Source organism: Heliconius melpomene, chromosome 1 (assembly GCF_056956725.1).
Source record: "Heliconius melpomene rosina isolate 202511_hmr_F chromosome 1, ASM5695672v1, whole genome shotgun sequence".
Classification (NCBI taxonomy): domain Eukaryota; kingdom Metazoa; phylum Arthropoda; class Insecta; order Lepidoptera; family Nymphalidae; genus Heliconius; species Heliconius melpomene.
The window spans coordinates 15,104,483-15,130,533 of record NC_140389.1 but is presented as its reverse complement, the minus strand read 5'-3'; the positions used below and the strand labels follow the sequence as shown (position 1 = coordinate 15,130,533).

General features: G+C 32.2%; 4 non-coding genes across 4 annotated transcripts; 2 read left to right on the top strand and 2 right to left on the bottom strand.

Moving 5' to 3' along the window:
• Nucleotides 1-12,417: 12,417 nt before the first annotated feature.
• TRNAH-GUG (transfer RNA histidin (anticodon GUG)) lies at nucleotides 12,418-12,489 on the top strand. The gene has a single exon. It is a non-coding gene; the product is annotated as a tRNA-His (tRNA).
• Nucleotides 12,490-20,140: 7,651 nt separating this feature from the next.
• TRNAY-GUA (transfer RNA tyrosine (anticodon GUA)) lies at nucleotides 20,141-20,230 on the top strand. Its single transcript is given in 2 exon segments — nucleotides 20,141-20,177; nucleotides 20,195-20,230. It is a non-coding gene; the product is annotated as a tRNA-Tyr (tRNA).
• A 2,194-nt stretch (nucleotides 20,231-22,424) lies between these two features.
• TRNAH-GUG (transfer RNA histidin (anticodon GUG)) lies at nucleotides 22,425-22,496 on the bottom strand. Its single transcript has one exon. It is a non-coding gene; the product is annotated as a tRNA-His (tRNA).
• Nucleotides 22,497-25,624: 3,128 nt separating this feature from the next.
• TRNAQ-UUG (transfer RNA glutamine (anticodon UUG)) lies at nucleotides 25,625-25,696 on the bottom strand. Its single transcript has one exon. It is a non-coding gene; the product is annotated as a tRNA-Gln (tRNA).
• Between the last annotated feature and the right edge of the window lie 355 nt (nucleotides 25,697-26,051).

The window sequence follows — 26,051 nt, the reverse complement described above, 5'->3', positions numbered from 1 at the left end:
ATGAAGATGCTGAGGTGGATGTGCGGCGTAACGCGGTCTGACCGCATACGCAACATATTCGTTCGAGGTAGTCTTGGGGTCCGTGACGTAGCGGATAAGCTCCAAGAGCGCCGCCTGAGATGGTTTGACCACGTTACGCGCCGGTCTAAGAACTAAGTCGGATGCAAATGCCTTGCTATATCAGTTCCTGGAGTGAGACCTCCTGGACGCCCAAGGAAGCGCTGGTTGGATGTCGTGATGCCGGATATGAGAGCAAATGGTCTAACCACCGAGGACGCTAAAGACCGCGCAAAGTGGAGTAGGTTGAGTACGAAGGCAGACCCTGGCAGTAGCCGGGATTAATGCCAGGAGGAAGAAGGTTTCTCACACTAGATGTCATATTATTTTTCTAATTATTCTCGGCAAGCCCTTTCATTTGATACCCGTATTGCAGATGTGCATAAATAATAACTATTCCGCCACCTTAGATATTCCGCCATATTGGAATTAGAAAAACGTCACATTTTTCGAGTTACTCTCAACGAGCCCTTTCAATAGATATTCATATTGTAGAAGTAGACTAAAATTATCTATTCGGCTATCTTGGATGGTCCGCCATATTGAATTTAGAATTACGTTAGATTATTTTTCGAGTTGCTCTCAATGAGCCCTTTCATTTGATATCCATATTGCAGAATTGCAAAAATAATAACTATTCGTTCATCTTGAATGGTCCCCCATATTGGATTTAGAATGACGTCACATTATTTTCCAAGTTGCTCTCAAGAAGCCCTTTCATTTGATACCCATATTATGGAAGTTCATGAAATATAACTATTCCGCCATCCCGGATGGTCCGCTATATTGTATTTAGAATGAAGTCACAAACCTTATCGTGCATTGTCATCCAAACCAATCGTGTATACAAAATTTCAGCTCAATCGTACGAACATACCTTTCATTATATGAAAGCACAAAAAACTTGAATCGTGTCGATTCTATTGGATTTCAAGTGATGTCACATTATTTTTCTAATAGTTCTCGGCAAGATCTTTCATTTGATACCCATATTGTAGAAGTGCATAAATAATAACTATTCCGCCATCTTAGATGTTCCGCCATATTGGATTTAGTATAACGTCACATTATTTTTAGAGTTACGGTCAACGACCCATTTCATTTAATATCTATATTGTAGAAGTAGACCAAATAGATACTCGGCTATCTTCAATATCCTCCTTATGAGATTTAGAGTGACATCACATTATTTTTCGAGTTGCTCTCAACGAGTCCTTTCATTTGATACCCATATTGTAGAAGTACATTAAAAATAACAATTCCGCCATCTTGCATGGTCCGCCATATTACATTTAGAGTGACGTCACATATTTTATCGTGCATTGTCATCCAAAATAAACGTGTATACAAAATTTCAGCTCAATCGGTTGAAGATATGTACTTTCGCCCGAACCCACATACTCGTACATACATTGCAAGTTAAATAAAAGCTTTTAATAATAATAGATTTTTATGTGTGTAGAACTTAGTAATAGTAACTTTAAGTAATGTTCTGCACAGTTATATTTATCATCGTATACTCATGTCGTGTAAATAAATTATAAATATATCGATTTCTCGAGTAACACATTATTTAAATATAAATATATCGATTCTCACTCGAAGGAATGATTTAGTTAATATTTTCATTTCTTCTTGAGTTCCGCCACTCAACACGCAATGCCTCGAAGTATCTTAACGGGTTCCCTCTACCGACCCTGTAATATGCGGGATAGAGCGTGAAACTAAGGAAAGATACCCCACACTTGAGATCTAGCATACGATAATTTTATTCTTACCTTTTATATAGGACTAGAGTATTTACGTCTGGACGCCTACACAACCACGCAAAAGCTATTGTCACACCCGAGATACCACAGGTCTTTGAAAAACCTGCTATAAAGATAAGAAAATTATTGGAAAATATTTAGGCGATAATAATTTATTTAGAAATATCTTTCCAGTGGAAACAAAAATTAGAGGGCTTTAAAAATATTTTTCATAAAGTAATATATTTCTATGATAGAATTCTGGGATTCAAATCGGAAGTCCAAGCAGTCCGTTCCGCCTAAGCACTACCCGTACTTATTTTTCTTTTATCCATAGAGGAGAGAGAAGGAACTAAAAATCCTTCCGGCTCATACAAAAAAATTAAAATGCTATACAATACATATAAATTATCTTAAAATAGAACATTTTATAATTTTCATCTCGAATTGAATTGAATTGAATTCTTGATATACGAGTATGGCGTTTCGAGCGTGCCAGTTGAGCACAATTCATTTCGCCAATGTCACGATGTATGGAAGTTTTCATCTCTAAGGTCACATCCAGTTAGACATTCCAGTGAGTGTCAGTAATGTCAGTTAACATGGAGCTCGGTGTAAATTGAGGTGTCGTTTCATAAAGTACCTGCCAGTTTGTCGCTCGATGGCGTTTTGATTAATCGTCCTTTGTCAATAACACACTTCGTCCATTATCTTGACTGAAGGTAACCAAAGGTTTAGGTTAGATAAAACTTGAGAGTCATGTTAGTAAATTGTCGGATATATGTAATATATATAGATTAAGAAAATAGTAAATATAAAAAGTTGTATTAAAATATAAGTAAGGTAAATATTTTTAGAGTTCATTTAAATAAGAGGCGGTGAGTCAACCATTATATATGTAAGCAGAAATATCGGGATATTATAGATTCATCTCATAGATTCTGCTATCCCTCTTTTTTTTAGCTTCAACTTAGCACGTAAATAGCAAGTCACGGCAGCAATAGGGAATCTAGCGTTAAGACATTCCACTGTCCACTTTCCGTTCAATTTCGAGACATTGCATTTTATGTTGAAGAACTCAATGACAATTTATCTCGTTACCAGGGTGAGGAAGTGAAAATTACTCAATTCTCCAAGTGGTAATCGAACCCCACAACCGTCACGCTTTTTGTTTTCTAACACAAACATATATTTATATATAATAGGTTTATAAAAAATCAATTAACACTTTACACCTCAAAGAGGAATTCTGGACAGCATTTTTTCAAGTACTTATCAAAAGCGCCTACAGCTATATGATGAATCGCCTTTTGTCCCTTACACGTCGCGCCCATTATCTCCCCAAAGACGTAATAAAAATTTAGAGCATCTTGATAACTCTTTTAATGAGATTTTTTTTATTTTTCTCTTTATAATCTTTTATATAAGAAAATGAATTTACGACGTATTGCCACTGAAAAAAAATGAAAAGCGCCAGCCTGCAATGTCCGTATGAAAAGAAATAAAAAATCCTTTAGTTTTCTGTACAAACGTTCGTGTGAAATTCAGGGTTATTTTGAAGATAGGTTCAGCAATTCAGAACACTAGTGCATCTAAAATTGGTATAACGAATCCGGGAGTAAGGTAGTACAGGTCGTCGAATAAAACCTGGCAGATGCTCTTTTACAATTTACCTGCACGAATGTTGAGAATTAAATAGAAAACCGGCCAAGTGCGAGTCGCACAGGAAAGGTTCCTTACCATTGTCAATAAAAACGACCACAAGAATCACGTTTGTTGTACCGGAGCCCCCTTAAATATTTATATTATTTTCATTTTTAATATTTATTGTCATAACGGCAACCGAAATACATTATCTGTGAATTTTCCAACTGTCTAATTAATACGGTTCATGAGATATAGCATGATGACAGACGGACAGACAGCGGAGTTTTAATAATAGGGTCCTGTTTTACCCTTACCCTAAAATTTGTGTATTAAGTAAATATTTATTTCTGATAATTATGGTTGTGGATTCAATCACTGTTCTGGGATATTATTAAACTTATTTTTTTTTGTTTACTCACATTTATTGTAAAAAAAATTTTAATTCCTTGCTCTGCTAACGAGGTAAAGCACGGCGTTGAGGTCCGCCACTTAATAAGCAATGTCTCTAAAGTGGGGCATTGAATTCTGCTACTCAACACGCAATACCTTCAGAATTCGTCGGAAAGCGGGCAACGACAGTGTCTTAATGGGAATAAAAAGTCTTAAAACTAGGTTCCTAGGTTCCTTCTTCCTACCCTGCTATATGCAGACTGAACTAGAATAAAAAAAAAGTCGGACATTTTAGGACTTGTACTCGCGATCGTTGTAGAATGGAGAGCTTAATTGGCTAGAGCACTGCATGCGGTATCAAAGCGGGCGGGGCGGGGCGATCAAAATTTTTATATAATATTTCAATTTCAATTTATTTTTTTAAAATTATATAAAGAAAATGTATAAAATATTTGATTGCTAGAATAATAGAAAACTAAGTATTGAAATAAAAAGGTAAGATATTTGCTAAAGCCTAAAACTGGACCTGGGTTCTATAATTTAGAACAAAAGTCCATATTTAAAAACAAACAATAATGCAATTTTAAGTTAATTATTATGGTTTGTATAACTTATATATCTTTTTTACGCTATTATTTTATTTAATCTTTGATATGACAGACGAAGAGTACATAAAAATAATTACATACATACATACATATCACCCTTCATTAACTATTATACTGATATTTCAAGTTTGATACCTTTGAGGCTAATGGCCATGTGGCGCAGGGGCACAAATGTGCGACTGTAATTGTGACAGGTTGACAGGCAAAATGTGTCTTTCAAATGCCGGAAAGTTCTGAATGGAAGTGGCTTAACACTAGGTTCCCAGGGTCCCTCTACGCACCCTGTTTATGCTTCATGCATCGTCAAGTTAAATATTACACTTATATTTCAAGAGTAAAATGTATATACAAAAATGAAATCGCTTTCTCCTCTTTCGTGTGCTATGATTCTTACATCTCCTGTTACGAACCATAGGCTTTATGAGGGCTTAATATCGCGATCGTGAGTACATCGCATTTTAAATTGGCTTCTCTAGCATAGGAGGACTATATATACACAGAAATATTTTATAAATTTCTTATCGTGTTATCAAAATAACATTTAATTTTTAAAACGGAATCCACATTTGTCTACAATGTCCGTGTCAAAAGAATTTAAGAAAATCCTTTAGTTTTCTGTACCAACGTTCGTGTTAAATTCAGAGTTATTTCAAATATAGATTCGGGAACTCATATTTAGATTTTTTTTTTGAAAAACAAAATAAATAAAATAATTTCTAGCAGAACGTAAAAGTAGATATATCTATCGTTTACAATGGCCAGAGAATGCTCAATTTGTTGATGAAACGTTCGAGTGCACTGTGCTATGTGACGACGGAGTGTTTGCAGTCCATGCTCGCGCGGACGAGGGCGCTGCTCGAGAGCTTCTCGAGACTCCGATGTGATTAGGATTTTATTTTCAATTGGTCCTTTAGAAACTTCATAAAGATATTAAATAATTCTTTTGGTATTCGTGACGATATTTGGGACGGGTTTATAAATCAAATACAACCAAAATTATATTAATTCAGGAACATATAAATAAGTGACGTCCAATATTAGTACTCATATAATAGCTTATATTATTAATAGAAAAAATGATAAGTTGCTTTATTTTCTTTGATTTAATAATTATAACATAACTTAACATTTTTCAATTCCTTGCATAAAAATAGATTTTTTGTCACATCGCTATAATGTGTGTGTTGGGCATAATTATATAAATATTACATAATTTTTTTTTCAACCAATTAAACTCTGTACCTTTATTACGTACAGAAATCATAAATATAGAATAACATTTAAAAATATCCTTATTTATATAAAATTTAATATTTATTATTTATATAAATCATGTAATTGTAAAATACCAGGCAACTAAGGCTTATTGTGAGAATTCGCCTGTGATTTGTGGAGGTACGAGGCGAAGGGAAATACGAAAACATTTACAGTGAACTGTGATTGCTCGAACACAGAAGATGCATTGTCCGCTTTGATTGATTGCAGCCTTGTAACTTGTTTTATTGTGGGAACTTCTCTATTATGTAATGTAAGAAATTGTAGAAAAGTTTTGAAAGAGTAATATTGTTACTTTTTGTTTATGTTTTTATGGATATGTTTTAGTTAATCTCCATGGTTTCAACGTGGGGTTGCTGGTCCTGGACTCCCCAAACCCAGCTCCATTCTCTACCTAAACAAATTTGAAATTATTGTACTAGTGCCTCTTTTCGCTAAATTCAAAAAGCATTGCACGCTTTGCCCGACATCAGAGCGAAGAAATGAAAATATTAAATACAACATCTTCTCCACTGGCGATAGAACCCATAACATGTTCCGTTAACAGTCATACCCTTGCACCCCTGCGCCGTGATTGTTCTCAATTAATTAAAAAAAAAAACATTTTCGACAAGTCACTCGTACAAGCAATAGGGTAAATGCAACACGGCTCTACGTACGAGTACAATCGTTCGTTAGTTCAATTGACTGTAGTACCGCGGTGGACGATGCGTGGTATGTAATAAATAATTCACTATATTATATATATGATAACAAAGTGCCAAATTGCTTATTTTGATTGAATAATAGAAAATAATTGGCGTGAAAAAATTAAATGAAACATGTATATAAAATTTCCTCATTTCTCGTGTACATTTCTCTCGAACTCTTTCAAAGGTGGCAAGGGGGACAGTCAAAGAACCGAGACTGCGATTCAACAGTATTGTTGCTTGCATTATTGTCGCTATTCGATACGTACGTCATACTTTTATGTATTTTTCCTTCATATAATAAATGCTTTTTGTGCATAGGTTTTGTTTCTGTACAAGTCGAAGCGAAATTAAAACGGGATGACTGGATGTAGCGAGCGAAGTGGCGAAACACTCTAGTTAATAAACTACGAGTATTTTATATATTTAAAAAGTTTATTATAATACCCGTTCTTTAAAAAGTCAAAACATATAACAAAGTAGGTATTCATCCAATAAAATTATATTTCCATTAAAAATATTTTAGTTAAGGTAGAGTATATTTAAAAATGCAGCGCCTGAATGCTTTAATTATGTTCTTTCATTTCATCAGTCGAAATGTAGCACTTTGTAAAGTTCTTTATAATTCATCAAAAGTTTGTGTTTACTATGAAATCTAGAATATATGAAATTACTACTCGAATGAATATTTAACATACTATTGACTGTACAGATACATTATTCGTTGATAAAATCAAAGTATCTGATTTAAAAGGAGGAGGAATTTTTTTGCTTCTAAAAGAACTATTTAAAAAGATGCATTTTTGGGTTTAAATAGCAGAGTAAGCATACCCAGTGTTAAAACATTCCATCACGTTTTCCACTCGAAGAAGAAAGTTAATTATTTCCAGTATAAAATAGTAAGGGATTAATAAAATTTTCATACTTTCGGACCGTCATAGAGGAACAGACACTTTCACTGTGCTTATTTATTTAATAACATCTCATAATATTTATCTAGCGCAAAATAACAAAATTTATAAAAATTACATATTCTTAGTTATTTAAAATTCCAAATTAAGTATTAATTAATTTTCATCTTAAAAAACCTAATAATAGATAATATCTACTAACGTTGTGCCCGGAATAGAATTTATTATTTAAATAAGTAATAATCTCTTCATACATGAAAAAAATATTTTTTCAAGGAAGAGGACGAGGAAAAAGATGTATGTAAAGACCGTAGAAAGGCGCTCCATTTTCTCCAACTACCTCGTAAGGGATACAACGTAAGGCTAAGTTAGTATTTATTAAAAATTATTTCCTCCGTAACTCTTTTGTTCCCGACTTAATATAATAATATACTACATTCTTATCATATTCTAATGAGTCTACAATTTTTCAAACAAACCAGACGCTAGAGTTGCTGGTAATGATAGAATTGCAAGAGTTTCTCATTCTTACACTGATTTACAACCAGAGAATAAATACAGGAGAAACTAAAAGAAGTATTCAAAATAAACATTATTCTTATAACTGGAGACAGAGTAAGACTAAAAAACTGACATATGCTCTAGAAATAGACTTTTTTGGTTCAAAATCAAATTTTAATATAAAATATCTCCACATCCTCAATTAAATTAATATGTGAAGTAAACATAGTGCCTAGAGTCAGGTTGTAGGGCAATATGCTAGTTTTCAATTAACGTAAAATGTAATACATGGCGGGCTTGAATCAGCTCGTAGAGTGGAGCCCCGGGCGGGTGGTTTGGTACATCATATTCAAATATTCGTTTACTCCGTTATCGTACAATGTTCATTTAATTTTGTATTTTCAATATTTATTTGGAAGAATTTTCTTAAAAGATTTTTTTATTTAATTAATTAAATGCAAAAAAAAAAACAGTATTATACCTTTTTGTCATCCCGTCTTCCTTAAGTAACGAGCAAGCCCAGTGTTAAGACATTTTGTTCACCAATGTCTCTCAATTTTCGAAGCTTTGCGTGTTGAGTGGCGGAATTCAATACCACGATTGGCCTACCGAAGACGGTGTAATAAAACGAATTTAACGTTTTTGAAATGGACATCATGATGATGGTCCTAATGACCTCCACAGCATCACAGGGGAGGCTTTGAGACGTGCTACAAGAATTCTGACCTTAGCTTAAATAAATTTAAATATAATCCTCCAAGCTTAGATCAATGCCAGAGTCATCGTGTTTACATTAAGAGTCCATTCCACTGCGCTATATTGTGTTATCAATAATCTTTCGAAATAATGATTACTGCTGGACCATTTGGAAAACATTAAAGAAGTCCGTTACAAATATTAGTAAATGGGTGAGTTTATTACCATAAAATACTTGGCTTATAAATTCTTAAAAACAGTAAATCAGATTCTTTAATATATTATCTTATTAAATTTTTCCAACTTATTAGCAGTATTAGTTTTGCGTATAATATTGTCACCACCTATTAATAATTTAATAACAAAATTAATAATTGCAATATTAATAAACTCTCGATAAACAGTCGTAAAAATGGTACCTTTGAAAGCATTTAGGAACCCGTAGTACAGTATCATATTGGGCTCGCTTCACATCGTGCCCTTATTTATGTAGAGGCTTATCAGCCCTTGTACACAAGCTATAAATAACTTATTATTAGGGTGCAAAACGAGGCTGAGGGTGTAAAGGGAGCTTTACTAATACTGTACTTGCATAAAGTGTATGTATGTTTTATGTATGGCCATTGATTTATCGAAACTTGTATTTCATGTTTGGTCATGAAACTTCAATATCTATGTCATACTTCTGACTGTAAAAGCGATGACTATGGGTTCGATTCTCACTTTGGTAAGAAGACAAAGCGTGGCGTTGAGTTCCATTACGCTCATTAGTTCTTGATTTTTCCAACTGAAAATATCGTTTAGAAAAAAAAATGTATCTACAACTGAAGTTATTTTTACACATACATTTACTTAGAATATGTCATACGCATGGGAGTATCTAGAGATAATTTTTTAGAGTAAACGTTATTTTTATTAATTTTTGAGGACGAATTGTTTGTTATTAAAATTTTAAGGATGGGCACCAGACTATTCTGGAGCACGGACCACTCAAACCCCCTATTGACCCCCTTCCATGGTCATACACTACTCTAAGTCATATACTAATATACTATTTGCTCAATTTACATAGTAATGAGAACAACAAGCACTATGCCCGGCTAGCAGTCGATAGCTAATTATTTTCAATAGATACTAATTATAACAGCATTAGAGGTAATCTGCAATATTGTGTGTTGGAATGTTAATTACAATATTTGATCTTGTTATTGGTAAATAATGTATTATTGGAATTGTACAAATAAGATTCGATAATCAGCCATTGTTAGTAATAACTAATGTCAAATTAATTATTTTCATTTCCTCGCTCTGGCAACAAAAAAAGCGCGGCGTTGAGTTCCACAGTTCACCATATGACACATAATGGTTTAAAAGTTGAGCAAACAGTGGATAACAGAGGTGGAACAGAGGTGTTTTAAAACTAGGTACCCCTTTGTCTATCCAGATCTGCATTGAAAATCTTTAAGCAAAAAAAAAACGTAGTTAGAGTATTTTAATGGTGGCAGAAATTAACCGTGTATAATATATTCCTTATGAGATTAATTAGCTCAAAGTTAACATTTAAGTAAACATTTATATTACGTGTAAACAATAGTTTATGATATATTACAAACACCGAAACTAATGAATGAATCTATACTAACTACTATAACATAACTGAATACTTCGTTTGGTTAATCGCTCTAACGCCAGGAACTACTAATTGGAATTGAATTTTTTTGTGATAGAAAATCTATTCATCGAGGAACTGGAGGCAATTTCATCCATGTACCTTGCTATGTTGTACTTAGAATACGGTATGGTTCTTACAAAACTCTTATTATCTTCAATTGGATCTCGAGGAAGAAGCCGCAAGTCTTAAACTCAATATTTCAAATTCGCAAGTATTTACATTTAATTATAGCTTGTATGATAAATACGAATTAATCTACATATGCCCCTAATATTGTTGATAATTCACGTCGCGTGTGTATTTGGGCGGTTTGCTATTGAGATTAGTTAGTTGTCACAACAATGATTTACAAACGATTACACAAAGATGCGGTGGCTTAGTGGTTATTTACTTATCAACTCTATATATTGATTTATATAATATCTACAGCAGATCAAAAATGACTGCTATAGACTGACAGATGGATGGAAAGATTTTTTTATATATTTAAATTCTGTCATTTTTATTTAATATTAACACGATTTTATTAAGTAGATTACTTGTAGTATAGGAACTAAATAGTGAAACTGATCAGAGGTTTCTAGTAAACCTCAGTTTTGATTCATATTAATAGTAATTGTTCCGACCACATTCTTATAGTACCTCTACATTAATGAATAACATTCTGCATAACACTTCCACTGGAGGAAGAGAAATATTTATTTACGTTTATATTTCCATTTCTTCGCTCTGGTGTTGAGGCAAAGCGCGGCGTTAAGTTCTGCCACTCAACACGCATTGCCTCCAGAATTCGGCAGAAAGTGAGGAACGTAGTGTCTGAACACTAGCTTTATCATCCTGTGTGCGGGATACAGCGTGAAACTGATTTTTTAAAAATTTTACAATAAAATGTATAAAACAAAAATTATTTTATTGTGTTGAGCAATAAATAGGTATTTTTATATCCAAAACATATTCATAAATCACATATACCGTACATACAAATATCTGGAATTTTAGCAATTCCATACAAAACAAATTTAGTTCTAGCATAAATAATGTATTATATGAAGTTTTGAAATATTGTTTTTGCCGTATCCGGTCCTTGATCCTGAACGGGATTCCATTAAGCCCATCGATCTCGAGAACTAAGCCCTTGTTTTTTCAATATTAAATCCGATATTAGATTCGTTCTGTAATAGGATTACTTGGGAGTGAACTCTTTTAGGTATGTGTTAGTGTATCATATATACTAAGCCGAGATTAACTATACGGTTGTTTTGGTATATAATGTCATTTAGGAGAAAAATTATTCGTTGAAATATGATTTTTGGATAATTATTTCCTGAATAAAGTTTACTCATCGTACCCTAGAATTTATGATGGGGAGCATTTCTGGATGACATCTCTTGCTTTTAATGCTCTGTCGTAGCTCTTTCAATAAGATTTTTATTTTCGGGAACAGTCAGGAATCATATTGTGTTAAATCCGGAGAACAAAGCGGGCAACAGTTACGCCAATTTTTCACATATTTGTCGTAAATATTACTCCTCCTTCCTTGTGAAGCTGTTGATCATCAGTAATCTTTATGATGGTGAAACATTTTGGCTATTTTTGTCATTTTTTCCAATTCATTCCGCTTCTGAATTTCTTGTCTATAAATTGCAAACATGATAATCACTTGGTGACTCAGAAGATTGTCAAAATTGTTTTTAATACTTTGTGAGCTTCTTAGGTATTTTTATTCAACTTAAAACCAAATTTTACGAGTTTTTTACATTTATTTTTATCGTTTTAAAATAAAATATTAAGATACACACCTTATACACTCTCAATTATTAACAAAGACAATCTCGACTCAAAGTAACTACTTTCAGTTCTGCGCTAAAACTATACAACTTTGTGTAGTTCTTCCTGAAAAGTTATTTCAGTCGAAAAATATTTCAAAGAACTTTATTTGAAATGTTATTTCCACAATAATATATAAAAGATTTTTTTCATAATAGGAATTAGCCAAATAATAGTGACCTTGTAATTTGCGCGGGCGAAGCCGCGAGCTGAACTAGTTTTATAGATATGTTATAACTTTTTAGAGATCTTGCAACAACTTTTGCTCTACTTTTGCCATGAAATAAATACAATTTTACTTCGCAACACTTAGTCGCCTGCGCATACCGTTATGTAAGTGAGAGTATTTTAAGATTGTACTCGAAATTTACAGTGCTAATATTATCAACTCCGATAGCCGTGATCGTCTAGTGGTTAGGACCCTACGTTGTGGCCGTAGTAACCCAGGTTCGAATCCTGGTCACGGCAGCTAATAGCTGTCTCGGCGGAGTTTATATTTTTTACTTCTTTATCTATTTTTTTCTCCACTTTATTCAGAAATTTTTTAGTGTTAAAAGAAAACATCGAATCACTGTTTTTGATGTTTTCTCTGGTTTCTACTACTGGGAATTGATTTTTGTTTTGTTGACAGTTGAATTTTAAATAATGTAATGAAATTAAATGTTAATTGAATTTAAACATTTTCATTTGAAAAATTACAGAAACCTGTCTGACCTTTGTTGAAATTGTAATTTTGCGGAAAAACGTCACATCTGGCTTCCCTCTGAAAATTATCATACTACAGGATTAGCTAATTACAAAACCGATACATTTAAAATACAATATATTCAAGAAATTTCTCATACCCTGCATATAAAAATAATATACAGATAATAATAATAATGTAATAATATACAGACTAATACAGACTAGAATAATATACAGATAATGTAATAATAATAATAATGTAATAATATACAGATTAATAGCATGGTATATATAACATAAACTATTATTAGGATTATTTTTTTTGTATAAAAACAACACTTAAAAATTTTATAAACTCATTAGAAGATTCCATCTTTTCGCCTGATCTCTTTTGTTAGTCTTAATTTTATATGAAATATTCTTCAACCCTTTAGTTCACATTACTTAACGTGAATAAGAACTTCTATTTTTAAGTTACATTCCTATTTACTAGACATCAGGTTCGTGATTGATTGCGTCGTCTTGCCCATCTTTCATACTTTTTTAAAATCTTGTAAGCGATGCTTGCTATAATATATATATAAATACCGTTAAATAAAATTAAGAAAGAAATCATTTTTCAGATGTTATAGAATTTTCACAAATGGAATTTAAAAATCGTAATATTATAAAATATACTATTTTTATATTAGCAAAAACATAAAATTAAATCCTTTAATGTGTAATTTAGTTTTTTTCTTTAAAGTCAAAAATTTTTGTTGTGTTAAATCTGTTTTAGTAACTGCATTATTTACTAACGTGGTATGTTTGGAAAGTGCCTTTCTTTGTTTTTCAAAACTCAGTGGAAGCCCTTGTCACCTATATAAGAGTCCGTAGGATCGCCGCTGTCGTCTTCAGAGTGCCCCCGTTCTCCTAAAGTACCCGAAGCGACGATAACTTGCAAGAAGGACTACAATAATCCTCCCTGCCCGGCTCTTTACATACTTGTTGTAGGTTCGATTCTTACTCGTGGCTTATAAACAAAATTACTTTGGCTTTAACCTAAACAGTATATCCAAACATTTTAACTGCAGATTTTCTCTACTGATTTTATAAAAAGGAAATTGTCAGACATACATAGGAATTTCCCCCCTTGTTACAAATATAAACCAAAATGTTATGCTACATTTAGCAAAAAAGTAAAAAATGTCTCGTAAACGAATTTTCAGTAACGCGGTGTTGGGACGATTTATTTTGTCCATAACTGAATTTTTCGGCTTTTATATTGGTATTCAAGTTCATTTACATATGCATTTTTTAAGTTTTATATGCATACTCAGTCTAGGCTATCATAGTGGATTGTTTCTAAAGACTTTAGACAACTTTTTACATTAGTTCGAGACTTTACGCGTTGTACCGTCTTACCAAAGTAAGAAAAAGATATCATTTCCCCGAGTGGGGAACGAACCTACATCTTTCGGATCTATAGTCAGACGATCTTTCACTGAACAACACTATAAATGAGCTTATAATATTTATAAACAGAAATTAATAATCTATACTAATATAAAAAAGCGGAAGAGTTTGTTTGTTTGTTTGTTTGTTTGTTTGTTTGAACGCTAAGATCTCTGAATCTACTGGTCCGATTTACTTTGTTTTTGTTTTGTATGAAAGCTGCATTCTTCAGAAGTGCTATAGGCTATATAACATTACATTACACATATGTACTAATAAATTAAAATACTTTCTAAATTGACATGCAATTTATTCTGCCATGTTAATAACAACCGTCGTCGCTACGCGACCGCGTTCGTTACCGCGTCATTTTGATATTCATCCTTATGAAAATAAATATTATAGTCACTTTTAGCATTTCATCTAGATTGAAATTATATTTCTATAGAAATTATATTCTTATATTTCAAGCAGGCGTAGCCGCGTCCGGGTCCGCTAGTTTAAAAATAATAGCAGATAATGTTAAGCTTTGAACAAAGGCCATTATAATAATTATATAGGAAATAGTTAATATTAATAGTATTATGAGATTTTCGAATTATTTACCAGTTAATATTATTGAGGTTCAAGTGTGCGACTTTAAGCGCAACGATTATGGGTTCGAATCCCACTCGAGTTATCCTGGGCAGTGTGTTAGCATAAGGTTCCCAGATTCCTTCTGCCTACTCTGTTATGTGCGAGATACAGTGTGAAGTGAAAAAAAATGTTGAAATTATATAAGTTTTCTACGTGAACTTTATTAGGGGGCAATGTGTGTTAGCCCCCTAATAAAGTGCGGTAGTGAGAGAACGGAGTGTTTAAAGCTGGATTCTCTTTTTCTAACTTTCATGCGGGGAGCTGTGAAATCTCTGAAACTGCGAACCCTTTTTTTGAAGTCGGTTAAAATATCAAAACCTGCTCTAAATATAATAGATAATTTTCTAAAAAATAAAACATTAAAATCGGTTCAGCCAAACGTGAATGTGAGAAATCACAGACAACTTTTACATAAATAAATACAAACTTAGACCTCCTTTTTTCGAAGTCAGTTGAAAAGCATTCGTATATTTATATTATTTTATACCGAACCGCAAAGTTAACTAAATTAATATTAACATTAAAATAACCATTTTATAAATGTTCAACAGAATATTATTTTAAAGTTCATTTAATATAATTTCAATCATTTTGGTTATTGCCTTTGTGCAATCATAATAACTTGATACAAAATAAACTCAAATTTTATTATTTTTGAGGTGTTTATTTTAGTAATGAGTCATAGTGAAGTAGGGTCTGACTTTAAATGTATGGTAACGGGTTCGAATCTCTAGTTCGGAGGAATAAATTATTTTTGTTCTCGCTCTTATAGAACAAGACGCGGCGTTCAGTTCCAACACTCAACATACAATGTCTCGAATTCAGGTGGAAAGTTTTGGAGTCTGGTAAAAAATAACACATAATATTATTTCGATTCTCGATCCCGATTATTCTCGATGAGGCAGTCGTGGCGCAGCGGCACAAGGGTGTGACTGTAACGCGGTGGTAGTGGGTTCGATCCCCACTCGAGGAAGTGAAATGTGTATGTGTGTGGATACAGCGTGAAGCTGATTTATTTATTATCTTAATTATTCGGTCCTTCTCTAAACTATAAAAGTGAACGCTTTAAGCCATTTTAATTAATAAAGTTCATGTAGAAAACTTATATAATTTCAATTTTTTTTCTCACTTCACACTGTATCTCGCACATAATAGAGTAGGCAGACGGAACCTGGGGACCTTATGCTAACACACTGCCCAGGATAACCTCGAGTGGGATTCGAACCCACGATCGTTGCGCTTAAAGTAGCCCACTTGAACCTCAATAATATTAACTGGTAAATAATTCAAAAATCTCATAATACTATTAATATTAACGATTTCCTATATAATTATATACTTACGAGCATATATATGCCTGTATATATTTATCGAGGAATAAAACGTATTATGATGTAATAAAAGCATCGATATAAACTTCTCGTTTATGAGCATGTGTCGAGTTATTTTCGACATTTAACAGTTTCGTTCCAGTACGGTACATTAATTTGAAATTTTGTAAATTATAGATCCTTCAGACATTTAATAGGTCGTAACTTTAAATATTAGTTAATATACAATTCATTATATAATGACAAGAATTTCAAACTCGTTATTAATTAACAACGAAATTATCTTGACAAGGGTCAACGAAAAAATTTTTTTGACGTTTTACTTTTAATAATAATTTGATATAAGCTATCGTTTCAATTGATACACAGAAAAAAGTGGTCCCATTGGACCTATGAGCAGTGACACAATGATGGTTTTGGGTTCGATTCCAATCCGGGATAGATTTTCCAGGTGGAAATAATTCACAGAATTACAGACTTTTTATAAAAAGCTTCACAAAATTTGTCAGGAAATTCAATAAGAAGTTATAAAGACTTGTATAAATAACACTTACACTCAGAATTATTAAATAAAAATATTCTAATAAAATAGAGCCCAGTTTGGGTGCAGAGACAAGCGCGTAAACGCGAGTTCTGCTACTTAACACGCTATGCCTCCAGAATTCGGCGGAAAGTGTAAAACGCCGTCTTAACACTAGGTTCCCGAGTTCCCTCTGCCTACCTTACTATGTGCGGGATAGAGCATGAAGCTCTAAAAATTTAATAAAATGTTTAACCATGTTACTAGATTATCAAAAAATGAGCAATAATAAGACTTTTTAGGAAAACTTTTTAGGAAAAGAGACATGGTGCTATCATGCGGAAAATTGAAAGTATCCTCAAATATTTGATTCGATGATGGATGAAGGCTTATCGGGAGATATCGGAAACGTGATTTATTTGATGTTTTTAGCATTTCATAATAAAAAGGAACAAGATACCGCCATTTATTATACTATATTTTTGTTTATATTTGGTATAAGTAGACTGTTAAGAAGTCAGTAATGAGAGATACAAATGGTTTGAAGTTTCTGCTTATGATTATAGCATATTATTATCGCCATTTTGCATTTAATTGAATGAGCGAGGAAATAAAAATATTTAATTTACTCGAGTATCAGGCATCGAACCCGCTACCCGTCTTATTTACAATCACATGCTCGTACCAATCCGACTAGTCTGTATAAAATGTATAACAAAGGAAAATTGAAAAAGATCTTAATAAAAATAACTATTAGATAATATAGCTATATAATTCGGTTTCAGTGTTTGTTATCACTTATAAGTTAGCTTTCAAACTACAACCTGTGAGATCAAAGAGCTATGTTTGTCGTACGAATCTCGCGTAAAAGTTTATCTTGGGAAATTAAATTGGACTTTAACTAAAATACGAGCGCTATTGAGGCTAAAGTGAGATTAGTTTATACGAGTATTTGTACAAGTACCAAATAAAACTATTATTGGCTAATTTGTTTGATATTTTGATTTTGATTACCTCAGTGGAATGAAATATTTAACATTTTCATTTCAAGGCAAAGTGCGGCGTTGAATTCCGTCACTTAATGCGCAATGCTTCTAGAATTTCTCAGAAAGAGGGAATCGGAGGTATCTTAATTAGTACGGACTATCTGAACACTAGTTTCCCAGGTTTGCCTGCCCTGCTATGTGCGGGCTACATCATAAAGCTAAAAAAATATTTAATTTCGATATGGTTATTTTTCTTCATATATATATGATATGGGTATCCTTCTTCTTCTTTCAACTTCGTGCTTCCTTCCTCACTGCGATAGCACTCCCTCGAAAAAGCTCAAATAATTTTTATGACTTTTTAATATATATTCAATACGTACCAGAATTAAGTCGTAAAATATCTTTTACAATGCTGAGATATGAGAGTATCATATTACGCTTACCTTATATTCTACTGAATTATATTCCAAAAGAATAATTAAATCTTTAGAAAGATATCCAAATATAATTTATTTTATTTAGCAATTATTCTTCCCTCAAAGATATAATCGAACATCGTTTTGCGAATGTCAGTTCCAATAATAGCTTATTCTTTTCAGTTAAGCTTTTGATAAACGAGGAAATCTGTAAAACATTTACCTTATTTAGATTATATAAGGATCTATCTGAAACCGTGGTGGTTGTTGGTTCAATTTTTATTGCCGAATAAAACAGAAATTAATTTAAATGAAATACATTTCTTGTAGATAAACGGCGACGTCAAGTTACGCCATTCTACATACAATCTCGGAAAATTTACTCTAGAGTTCTTCGAATTTCACTTCGTGAAAATGTTTTTGCTTCTTTAAGTAAGTTTTTAATAAACTTGAAACCATTATTAATTTCCAATTTATTAATTTTCATAGTTTAACTGGAATGCACCTGAACGCTCGAAATATTTGTGTATGTTAATTTCTATAGATATTATCAAAAGGTCAATAATTAATCTCTATATATACATATACAGCCGTCGAAGTGATTGGCTTAATGTGCGGGTAGAAACGCGATTTTGGGTCCCATTAACTATCCCACTCGGGGGAAAGTACCTCTGACTTCAAACCTTTCTTTCAAGTTCTGATGCAAATGATTTTGATATGGGTACACAAAATATAAAAAAAAATAAACAATGCTATTTTGTTAACTAAGTAAGTAGGCAAGACAAAAACATTTTAATAAAAACGAATTAGTTAGTAAATGAATATTATTAAAACGTATTGTATTACAAAATACAAAAATATAAGTCAAAATTCGTATATAAATGATCTATTTTGGTAAAGTTCATATTTCCCTTGTTAAAGTATTGTTAAATTGGCATTGCGTGGTAAACGAACCAACTTCGCCTCGAAAAGTTTGCCTCGACAAGGTTAGTTTAATGTTTACAAACAGTATCCGGTTTTTGGGGGTGACTTAATTTCTTCAGGATTCTTATAAAATATATATTTTTTTAGTTTATAAGCAGAGAAGACCTGGGAACCTGATATTAAGATACTCCATTACCATGAAGGCACTTCCGTTCGCCACTTTTCGTCGATACCACGTGATCTTGAAATAAATGATGTATGGAACCCTAAAAATAATTGACTTTTGCTCATATAATATCCCAACATCTGAACGATATTCTGGCTTACAACTATCTACTGGTATATAGCGTGTTTCAATTAATGTAAAATACGAGACAAGACGTAGGCTCATCTGGGGCCTGTAAGTGCGGTGCCCCGGGCTGCGGTTGAACGTCGTTCACGCTGTATAAACTGCTACCGTACGTGCGGTGATGATAATTTACAGCAAGGTTATTACTATTTTGGTGATGTTTCTATATAATTTAGAATTTTACTGGTTTTTTTTTGATAATTTTGCTGTTTTATTATTATAATTAACTTTAGTTTCGTTATAGAAAATTATTTACGTAACCTGATAAAAGGCGTAGCTTACCATTTTAAGGACAAGGGTTTAGGGCAGCACCGACCGCAATCAATGAGCCACAGCCTGAGGGCATGGATTATATGCTTTTGAGAATCTTATGTATGAGGCGATATACAGGTAGACCTATTATTTTAATATAAGTATAGTAGTTGAAAATCTATATTTACTTTTATTGTTCTAATTTAGGACCTATATAATTGTGAAAATAACCTCTTTATTGTAAACACGATGTTTGTTGGTTCAATTTCCTCACAGGTAAATTATTATGTTTTAATCATTTTAATGTTCTCTATCTGGTAAACGAAAAACACTGAGTTCCGTCAGTTAATACGTAATATTTCATAAGAGGGCAGAAAGTGGAGAACGTTGTGTCTTGACACTACTTTTCTTTGTGGGGAAACAAATGCTCAACAAAATTAAGTCAGACGAGTACGCCTCGAATCTCTGATATTTTCTGTTTAATCGTTGCAATTTGGTACGTTATAATTTTTCTCCATACTTTAGACGTTATAAATACGTTTTTATTTATTATATTAGGATAAATGTAATTGTGCAATAAGCCTTCGATAGCTCAGTTGGTAGAGCGGTGGACTGTAGAGGGACATTAAGCTGTTATCCATAGGTCGCTGGTTCAAATCCGGCTCGAAGGATTTTTTTCTTTGACAAATTGTACTTCATAAAAAACATATTACAAGAATTTTTCAGAACTTTATTACAAAGAATAAAAATATATTTTTATATTTTCAAACGATTTCGCTAATTTATAAATGTAATTAAAAAAAGTTTATCGAATGAATGCAACATTGCATTCGATTCCATGTCTGAATCGAATATGCTGGTTTTCAATTAACGCGAATGGTACTCTATGTATCAGGTACGCGCAAACATGGAATGAGAATACTTAAGTCGATTGCAAAGTACTTAAAGTACCTAATCGATATTTCTAATTATCGATTTTAATCTTGTGTTTGTACTTCAGTGTGCAATTTTAATTGTGTGTGGCGTGTGCCTTATTTTAAGCACATTTTTAATGGGAAAATTATTTAATTATTAATTATTATTTAGTAGGGAGGAGTAGTTTTATTTATATGGTTCTTTTCAATTGCTTAATTTTTTCTGGTATTAGGTATAAAAGGTATATAATGCCGATGTCTAAAATTCTTAATTAAGTAAGGAAACTGGAGTTGGGCTATAAAATTGTAACTAAAATATAATTTTATAAATAATTGTATGGTGTTTTTATTAAATATATTTTTTTAAATAAATATATTTAAAAAATATTACAAATAACTTAGATATTATACGCATACGTATATATGTATTTAACAATTGCTACAATAAAATAAATAGGCACTGAAATGGTTGCAATTTACAGTTCCTAATTGCTGATTGAAAGCAAACTGCACGTCCATGTTGATACTGCGGCTACCCTTTGTGTTTAAACCTCAATGATTGATTGTATAATGAGAGAAATAAAGAAGTAACAGGAAAATGAGAAATGGAGTGTCCTAACACTAGGTTCCCTCTACCTACCCTGATGTGTGCGGGATAAAGAGGGTGACGATCAGAAAAAATTATACTACACAAACACGACTAGAAATACCATAATATATTTATATTACTCTTATATATCAACTTTTATTCCTATTCTACAGTTATTGTAATCGCGTTAAATTCTTATAGACCTCCACCCTGTTTACGACGCCATATATAAAATAGACTTATCTTTAGAGTTTCAGTGGAATTCTTTGTTACGATGTCTTCGATAACTTCGCCGGTACTTATACGATCTGCTGGGAAATAAACGGAATAAAGTTATTTAGAAATAAATGTTAATATGGTACGATAGCTTTACGTTGGTACGTTAGTGAGAATTTCGATATATATAAGCACAATTGTTGCGGCTTCAAATTCATTCTGGGGCAAGAAGGGTCGTCAAATAGGTTATATCTGGAATAAATTATTTTAAATAGAATAAAACATCCAACATAATACTGAATATATTGTTACAAGAAATAATCAATAGAACATGGACTTTATTAGATACTTTAGAAATACAAATTTCAAGGCACCTAGTTTCTACCAATTACGTTTTATGAAATAATTTTTGTATAACAAACACCAAGTGGGAATCGAATCTAAAACCATTGCTAATAATTTTATTTTAAATGTTTTTATTATAAACACTATCAAAACTTTATGAGTAAACTTCTAAGTACATCGTTTCAGTAAGCGTGTACTAATTTTCAACATCACAAGTTTTGTATTAAAGCAAGTTTTCAAACCGCTTCTCTGTGTAACTTGTTAAGTATAATATCTCTTAAGTTTTTCTATTATGTAGAATTATATTAAAATAAATGTATTAAGAAGACAGACGTGCCAATACGACAGGTTGTTGATTCGATTCCCAAACGAGGAAATTAAATATTTAATATTTTCTTCCTCTGGTAACAAGGTAACGCGCGTGTAATACCGCCTCGCAACACGCAAAACCCCCAGAATTCGGTGGTAAGTTGGGAACGGAAGTGTCTTAACCTGAATGGGGTATCTTAATCAAAAATAATTATGTTTCATACAATATTTTTTATTTTATCTAGGAACTCCTAGAGTCGAATTTGAACTGATATGATCTTATGATAAAAATAAATAATTTAGCCGACAATGAAAGTAACAAAATAGCTTACGCAATTAAGTTATTTATTTATATTTTATTAAAAAAATAAAATAATAAGAAAATAAAAACGTATTTATAATAGAAATTACACCTTAAATCTTAGTAGAATGATCAACAATAAAATAATATGACAAAATAAAATTATAACTCCGCCGAGACAGCTGTTTAGCTGCCGTGACCAGGATTCGAACCTGGGTTACTACGGCCACAACGTAGGGTCCTAACCACTAGACGATCACGGCTATCGGAGTTGGTAATAGTTGCTCCGTAAATTGCGAGTACAATCTCAAATTACTTTCACTTACATAACGGTATAGCGACGAAATATTATTGTGAAAGAAGTGCTCTAGTTTAAATCAAGATATAATATAAATGCATATTTAGTTCAATTATAAAGGTTCGATTCTTACTCGAGAAATTGAAATATTTAATATTTTCATCTCCGCTCTGGTGTGGTGTCAAAGCGCGGCGTTGAGTTCCGCTACCCAACAAGCAATGCCTTCAAAAATGTAGTATAGGTACTGCGTAAAGCTGAATATAGAAACTATAGAAATTACTTTGTTCTCATTCTGTCTATAACAAAAGTTTAGTTAATTTCAAATACCTAATTCGGCAAAATGTACGAATCTGAAATTGATTTAGTTTCAAAACCTTCCAACTGACTGTAAGTAAGTATGACTGTTGATTTCTCAATTGGAGATAGTCTAGCTTAGTCGTGTTAGTGGAGTTTAAAAATATTGTTAAAATTAGCAAAATATATAAATTTATAATTAATTAGAATTTTTTAGCTTGACTTGGGAACCTAGTGTAAGATTAAGAGTAAGAAGCGGGGAAATATCACAAAATATATCCATTACTCTGAGTGAAAATCGAACCCACAACGATCACGTTAACAATTAAACCACGTTGAACCCAATACTTGTTTTTAATAGTTTTTAGAATATAATGATATATCTTGAATTATAGTAGAAATCAATAAAAAGAAATATGTACTTACAATCTATTTTATTTATTGTCAGAAAATCCCAGCAAATATAACCTAATTGTCGAAGAAAATGTATGGAATACATTAAGGGTTGATCAACTGGTTTAGCTTAATACATAATTTTGTATCTAATACATGTTTATTGACTTTTACTCATGAAATATGTATGACAAATTATCGATTCAATGATAGATACTGACAGTAGAATGTTGTTTATATTTTTTTAACCGACGTCAAAAAGGAGTATTTATTTTAAAAACGTAAAGATAAGATTTGTTGTTGATAAGGGTAGAGCATAAATTTTATTTAAAAACATAATGTTTATCAGTAAACCTTAAAATAAGGCTAATATCAAAAACAATTTCAAACAATGTACGAGTACATCGAGTATCCACATTGGTAATTAACTTGGTTTAATTAGTGAATATCTTCAGTGATGAGTTCCAGCCCAGTTAAATTACCTCAAAACACAAATACCTAAGAGGCAGTCAGATTACATTTTCAATTAGATTTATATAATGTTCCCTAGCCTCTACGCAACTTACGTAACATTGTGTGTTGAGTGGCGGTTTTCTCTATATTAATAAATATTTTTATAGTTGTTTTTTAATAACTCTCCTCCGTCTTAAATAAATCTATCTATTCCGTTTCTTTTATATTACTTTTAAGAAGCAAGGTAGCGAATACAGAAACTTAACGTCTTTTTCAATCGAAATAAACAAGACTACTATAGTACGTCATACACATTCCCAAAAAGAATATGAATCCATAATTATTGAGTACAGTCAATAGTGTAATTACTGAACGACAACGAAATATCCACATAAAAATTATTTAATTTAATTTTTGAGTAAATTTGCAAATTTCAATGTCCTTTTATATAAAAAATCTATATCTTTTCAATTTCACGCAGTATCCCGCACACAGCAGGGTAGGCAGAGGGAACCTAGTGTTAAGAAACTTCGTTCCCCACATTCTGCCGAATTTTGGAGGAATTGCGTGTTGAGTGGCAGAACTCAACGCTGCGCTTTGCCTCGACACCAGAGCGAAGAAATGGAAATATAAACGTAAATAAATATTTCACATCGTCGAGTGGGGATCGAACCCGCAACTCTCGCGTGCCGCTGCGCCACGATGGCCTCGCCATTTTATATGAGAATCAAAATACTTCAATTCGTTACAATGTAGAAGTTATATCAACTTTAATTGTTACGTTGAGTTTAAAAGAGGATGGAGTATCAGAGTACGTCGTAAAGGTGTTAAATACTAATAATACTTTGTAGAGCTGTAAAGTGTTTTTGTTGCTTTGAAAGCAAAAAGCTTTTATTTAAACCTGTTAAATGAAATTCGTAAAAATACCATTATATTTGTTTTTAAAGTATGCAATAATTATTTTTGACGATATTTAAGAAAATCTTTAATTAACCTTTTGTTAGCGCTGTACAGGATTTAAATTTGTATTGTATTTGAACTGGCTGTCTCTGAGTAAATATTGTGTTAAAGTTTTCAGTTCACGCTCAGAAATTTTCAAGTTATTAAATGTTGACAAAACTCAACACTGCATTTTTTTTCAGAATCACGAATTCAAAATAATATAAATTTATATTTATATTATTTTGAATTCGTGATTCGTGAACCAGGTAATTAAACATCACCATTTATACGTCGATTTTGTGGAACAGCGGGACAGAGTAGATTTCCTTTGCCTATTCTACTCTATGTATATGGGATACTGGGTTATTTAAAAAAAAAAACAATTAGCCTAAAACCAACCAAAAACGCACGACATTACGTGTTGAGTTGCGGATCTCTCTCTCTCCCTCTCTCTCTCTTCGTCTTTCAAAGGGGGTTAATAAAATTAAAATATAACAATAATTACTCGAGTGAAGACCGTGTCCACAACCATCGCTATACTCTGATACTGTTTCACTGCGTCACAATGACCAAACATTTTTCATTATTTGCAATTTTCTTTTGCAATTTCCTCAAGAAGCTTAGAAAATTTAATTGTTTCGAGGAAATGTACCATTATCTGTTTCTTGTCGAATCCACTTTAGATCATCTTGGCTTTGGCTTAATTAGAGATCGTCTAATCCCGTTGAACGTTGTACGTTCTGATCTATTTAAAGAGCTTAATAGTAAGGTTGAAAATAATTACTTTTTAGAATTGTTTCTTTATATTATCAAGTGTTTTTTTTATTGCATTAAAAAATAAGAATAACTTCTTTTGAACTTTAATTACTCAAATAAATTTTAAATTCAAATTCTCGAAAAAATGAACTTTGGAACGAAATTTTGGAAAAAATGGGGAATTAAATATAAGTAATCGAAAAGTAATAAAAAATGCACAAAAAGCAATCACTTATTATTTATTTATTTATGTGAAGGTTCCACCGAGATTTGAACTCGGATCGCTGGATTCAAAGTCCAGAGTGCTCACCATTACACCATGGAACCTGTATTAAAGTGATATAAATTACCTTGTTTGTTCTGCCCTTTTCATACATTGTGATATGAGACTCTCGCATCTTTCCTTAAAGACAAAGAGATTGGAAAAGGAGTTTCTGCCCTATATGGAAAACATTTCACGTTATAATATATTTGAATTGAAGTAATTATGAAAAGTAAATACACACACAGTAGATGTGTTTTAAGGCCAACGTATAATGTAACGCGTTAAGGAACAGTGCAGCGTATAGCAATAGCTGCGAGTTCGATTTCAACTCGGCGCAGTCAATCACTTTAACTTTATTGATTTGATAGGACAAACTCCTACACTTTCTTTGGTTGACCGTCTTGTTAGATAAACCTG